Genomic DNA, 6,000 nt, shown 5'->3' with positions numbered 1-6,000 from the left:
CTGCCACTGTTGCCTCTCCTTTATGCCCTGGTCTGGAAGATGCTAGAAATGAGTGTTGACATCAAAGCACAGAGGATCACCATCACAGTCAGATTCTGCACTGGAGGCTCAAGGTAGAGTAGTGTCCATCCCTGACATCCCCAATGGGCACAGTGTAGCACTAATTTTGTAGTTCTTGGCCAATTGGGATCTCTTTTGCAACATATGTCAGCAACAAGTCCATTTACCTGCTATGGGGATATGAAGTGCTTAACGAGTTCTAGAAGATCAGCTATGAAGTGCCTGGCAGAAATATAACAGGTTGCATTGTATAAACATGCAAAGGGGCATGTGATGCAACTTCCCCCTAAGTGAGTTTGGGTTTCATTGCTAGCAATGGAAATCCAAGCCATGGTATGGAGATCATATTTACAGGGCCCCCAAACAAATCATTAGTAAGATCCTGGATCTGAATTGTACTGTATCATATATTCAGCCCTAACTTACTTCATTCTAACGCCTCCCTGTAGACATACTCTATTGGAAACATATGAAAAAGCTCCAAACATAAATGCATGTCCCTAATAAATAAATGATTATGCTGGGAGCAGCAAGAATATTTTTCTGTTTTCTTTCAGCCAGTGTTTTGCAAGTGTTAGCAATTTTCACAACAGTTCAGAATTCCCATACCCATCTGTGGTGATTTCCCTCAGACACCCATAAACCCACTTTCTGAAATTTCTTATGTATTTTTAACTGTGCTGGTAGACATATTCAATTCATTTGATGTGCATAAAGCTTCCTATGTTGTCAAATAATTTTTGAACTTCAGCAGAGAATGCAGTAGCATTGATAGTCATGTACCTTGCTCTGCTATTTCAAACTGCCCACTTTATTTATCTAAGACGTTCCAGTATTTTCTATCACTCTAGTCATTAGCAAATTTATGTTGCTCTCTTACCTTTTGCATGCTTGCCAGGACAAAATATGTAATAACAGTCTGTAATTAAATCTTCCTCAACTTACTTTATCACTGTACATCTTCTCTATACATTTTCTTCTTTCCACTGTCTGTCAGATGATGGAGCTGACAGAAAGGAAAGATACTGCTTGAGTTGCACAAATACCTATATGCAAATTAATCTGAATTAATCTGAACACCCCCTCCCCCCATTAAATTAACATTTAATGAAGCTCTCAAATTTTAGGATGTTAAACCTCATTTAGGTGAGAGTTGAATACAGCTATTGATGTTCAGGTTCTGCAGTGATAGTAAGTTTGATTAGGAAATGAAAAGTTTTTAGCTTAAAGTAGCATAACAAAAAATTTGTGTGTTATGGTGAATCATTAGTAATATAGCAAACACAGTGGTGTCAAACTTTTCACTTTAGCTGTGGTGAAAAATGGTCAGAGCAGGATCAACTTTTTGCATTTCTCTTTTTTTTTTTCTTTAAGCCAAAGAGAAAGCAGGTTTTTCCCTTCCACTCTTGGTCTCTCGTTAAGCCTTAGTGGGGTCCTGAAGTGTTAGGGAACTAGTGTAAGTGAACTTTCTAAAGGAACAAAATATGTGACTGATAAAAGTAAAATATGTCTAAAATTTTGCAGCAATATGTGATTAGAGTCCAACTCCAGCTTCTGTCTGGCGTTCAAAATGAAAATGAATGTCTTCGCTCACATAGTACCCAGAAGATTACAGGGAATGTGACAAGGAAAAGTAGGAACTTTCCCCTTAATTTCCAATACTTATACTTTCAGAGAATGGCATAAGAGAATGGTAAGAATTTTTGCCTCTAATTTTGGGGAGATTTTTCATGATGGAAAGTGGAAGCAGCTGAATGGGAGTTTCTTTACTAGTTAATATTGTATAAAAAAATGTAATTTAGACTTCCACCTGTAGACTAACTTGCAGTATGCTATGAACATATGACTGACTGCTTTTGTCAGCTGTTCCAGCCTTAGAAAACTCCTTTAAACATCATAAAAAGATATAACTAAAAAGTCATCTCAAACAAAGTTCTATTTTTTTAATTAATTTCCTTATCAAGTACAAAGAAATACAAACAGCAGAAACCACCAATTAAAAAAGTATGCAATAGGGATTTTGGGGATTTGCATGAAAGCAAATTAATTAAAAAGGCAACCTTACATTATAGATAAAGTATATGTCTCACTTTACTTGCAGTTGTCACAGCCTTTCCCTATTTCTCTCTTCCTCTGTTGAGGCCCTCTGGCTTTCTAATTTACACATGAACTTGTAAGCTCCTCTGAAAACATCTTCCTCTTCTCAGGCTTTGGGGAACCATCTATCAAACCACAAGCTAATTTTTTAGAGAATTCTATTTATTTTTCAATCTGGTAGAATCAGTGAAGATAACGCTGTGGGCTGAACTGTACAGTGTGTCATGTTTTGCAAATCCATATGGGGGCTACAGAATCCTTCCAAAACCCCAAACTCTTCAAACAGGTAAGAGATGCCCTCAGCTGTCCTGGTTTTGGATAACCAGGAGAGATGAAGCAGAGGAAGTGGTTATCAGCTGGAGCCTGAGGCCACTGATCTGGTGACACATGGAATATGTGGCTAACTGAGTGGAGACTTAAGCAATCAACACAGAGGTGCTTTGGGTGAGTGGTTATCAGCATCTGCTCAAACACAAATCACAGACTCATAAGACTGTTTGGGTTGAAAGGGACCTTAAACATCATCTAGTTCAAACAACCCTGCTGTGGGCAGGGACACCTTCCACTAGACCAGGTTGCTCAAATCCCATCCAGCCTGGCCTTGAACACTTGGAGAGATGGGTCATCCACAATTTCTCTGGGCAACCTGTTCCAGTGCCTCACCACCCTCACAGTGAAGAATTTCTTCCTGATGTCCAATCTAAACCTACCTTCTTTAAGTTAAAGACCAATACTCCTTGTCCCATCACTACATGCCTTTGTAAAAATTCCCTCTCCAACTTTCTTGTAGCCCCTTTAGGTACTGGAAGGTGCTCTAAGGTATCCCTAGAGCCGTCTCCTCTCCAGGCTGAACAGCCCAGCTCTCTCAGTATGTCTTCATAGGAGAGGTGTTCCAACACTGTGATCATCTTTGTGGCCTCCTGTGGACCCACTCAAACATGTCCATGTCTTTCCTATTCTGGGGACTCCAGGGCTAGATGCAGTACTCCAGATGGGGTCTCCCAAGAGCAGAGTAGAGGGGGAGAATCACCTCCCTCGACCTGCTGGTCAGGCTGCTCTTCATGCAGCCCAGGGGAAAGTTGGTGAAGTTCTCCTGTGACACCATGCAGTTTCCTCCTCAATTTTTTCCCAATCTTCCCTTTTCTTGTTTAATCCACACATGGATGGTGTGGATGGGCAAGCACCCTACAACTGGACAAAGTTCAGATGTAGCAGTGGCTTCCTGGCTCCACTTCTGCATTTACTTGTGGGAAGCTGTGGACAATTTTTATGAGTGTTTTGTGTTTCTGATCCTAGCGTAAATGCTTTGGTAATTTCCAGTCTCTCTGCAATCACCAAAACAAAATATAAGAGATTAATCTTTGACCTCTGAAAAGATGCAAAGTTGCACTGTATTCAAGAGAATACTAATGATTTGTGATCTTGGCTGTTAAAGGGAATAAACAATTGCATGACTTTTTAACTGATCTCAGAACGAACTCCATTAAAAATGATTTATAATTAATTTTTAAGTCTGCCAGTTTTAATCTGATAATTCATACTAACCATTTTTTTTCCTGGTAAACTGAAGAGATAAAGTGAGGGGGGATGTCTTCAGGAAGTTTCCAGGAATGAAATTATGGATTTAACTATATGTTGTATTTATGTTGTATTAGCAATTTTAAAGCAAACATGAAGGAAACTAACACCTGAAAGTGTTAGCCTGGTTGAAAGTGCAGAGATCTGAAAGTCCCCTATTACACACTCAGTTAAGTGCACTGATATGAGAGTTTTTGCCTTATAGTCTCATGTGGTTATTTCATCAGAGAGCACTAGTTTTCTTTACCTTATTTGTAGAGCTGAACCTATGTACTCTATAAATTTACAGTACATCTACCTGTACCCTGAATAAATTTTCTACACAGCTCATTTGAGCAGTATAGATGAATCATTGAGAGTGACAAGTATAATACTGAAATAAACTTCCCGTTTGAGCCAAGGGAAATTGTACTGCAGACCTAGAACCTCTAAAGCCGGAAGTGTAGTCTCAACATCCAGCAGCAAGTTACAGCTATGCTGAACAGATCCAAGTAGAGTGAGAGGTGGTATTAAAAGATGAGATGGTCCCTTATCTTTAACACACTGGTGCTAAGTCTCTGTCTCTACCTCACACACATTCTAGATATAGATGTTTCTGTGTTTAATGATTTCAGCAAATAAAATTAAACCCACAGATACACAGTGCTTAGGGAGTAAATGGATGGTGGGCAACAGAAAGGCCTCTATCATGATTGTATCTGTTTATTCAGTAGCCCGGTTCCTGCAAACTATTAGGTAAATGCTTGTGTCCTAGTGGATGACAGCTTGACATTTCCATGGTGCTGTAGCTATGTGCAGCATTTTACAGGTGATGCCAATGGAACAGAATTGTCACACACATTGTGTGCCCCTCTATTTTTAATTTAGTTTAAATCTCTGTATGCATATGCAAGGGTAGATCCTTCCACTTTTTCCTTGAACATCACTGCCTTGAACATTTTCCAAGTATGTGGAAAATAAGACATTGAATCACTTTGTCACTGCACAGATATGCAGCAATATCACACTGAGCAACCATGTTCTGTGATATCTTGTCCCACTCTGTGGTGCCTGTGGTCTTTGTTTTGCAGGTTCGTTGCTGTAGAGTGGCATTTTAAGATGGTTTCGAAAGTGACTACTGCCAAAGCGATCCTTAGGCATGGCAGAGAGGTGCAGGAGGAAAAAAGACTATTAAAAGGGTGATGATAAAGATTATAATGAGTCAACAGTATGATAAGAAAGTCATAGCCAGAAACTTAGGGAGGATGCTTAGGGCACTGGTGATTTTTTAAAACAGTCTTCTGCTTCAAAGGAAGGAATAGGAAATGTGATTTTCAAGTGCAGTGGGATTAGTATTGCGTGTTTGTCTGTGATAGTAAAGTCTGCTCTAACAGACTGAGGTGTGTCCCAGTCCTGTTTTGTGATTTGGTGTTGATTTTCCTCCTTTTAAATATAGCTTTATGATTAAAGAATTATAAGTATGGTACTGCAGGTAAAAGAGATTAGAATGGCAAATCTGACTGCCAACAACCTTTTTATAACTAGAAAAATAAAAGCAGAATTGCTAACACAATTAAGTACAAATAATGGCAAAATATAAGGAAATATGTAGGATTTAAAGCCAGCTTGCAGCTCCCAGTGCTGTGTTTGCCACACAGCACTAAATGGAAGTGCAAGTTTGAGGACCATTGAACAGAGTTCCTATCCCCAATGAATCACAATTATAGTAACACCTGGATTAATAAATTTGTGCTGATCCACTAGAGAAATTCACCTTGTTTAATAGCCCTCAAATTTCTAAATAAAGTTGTTTATCTGTGGCAGGATGAACTACTACTTTGTCCCAGGTTGGGCTGCAGAGCTTGTAGAAAGACTTCTTCAAGACCGTTTGAAGGACTTTTCCAGTAAAACTAGGAAGTACAGTGCTGCCCCTTCATAGGCTGGTCATGTTTCCATAGTTCTGCCTTTTCATTAACTGCTAATAACCTTGTTAGGTTTACAGCATGATTCAGACGTAGAAAGTTTGAGATTTTGGACCATGTTTCACCTCAGAAAATACTTAACATATAGAAACATGAGAGTTACAGATGCTGGACTGTCCCCAGGATTACCAAATACCTGATTTATGTCTCAAATAAGGCAATGCCTGAGTCCAATGCTCAGAGATGTTTTGGTGATACAAATGTGCTGTTTCAATATTTGTCCATCTTTTACTGTTTTGTGCTGGATGGGTCACCTTAGCGTAGTTAAATCTTCCCTGTTGCCAGACAGGTTGATTTCAGACTC

This window comes from Pipra filicauda, unplaced genomic scaffold (assembly GCF_003945595.2).
Source record: "Pipra filicauda isolate LSUMZ 115617 unplaced genomic scaffold, ASM394559v2 scaffold138_size1969278_pilon, whole genome shotgun sequence".
NCBI lineage: Eukaryota > Metazoa > Chordata > Aves > Passeriformes > Pipridae > Pipra > Pipra filicauda.
The sequence above is the reverse complement of the archived record's forward strand: the minus strand, read 5'-3'. Positions refer to the sequence as shown.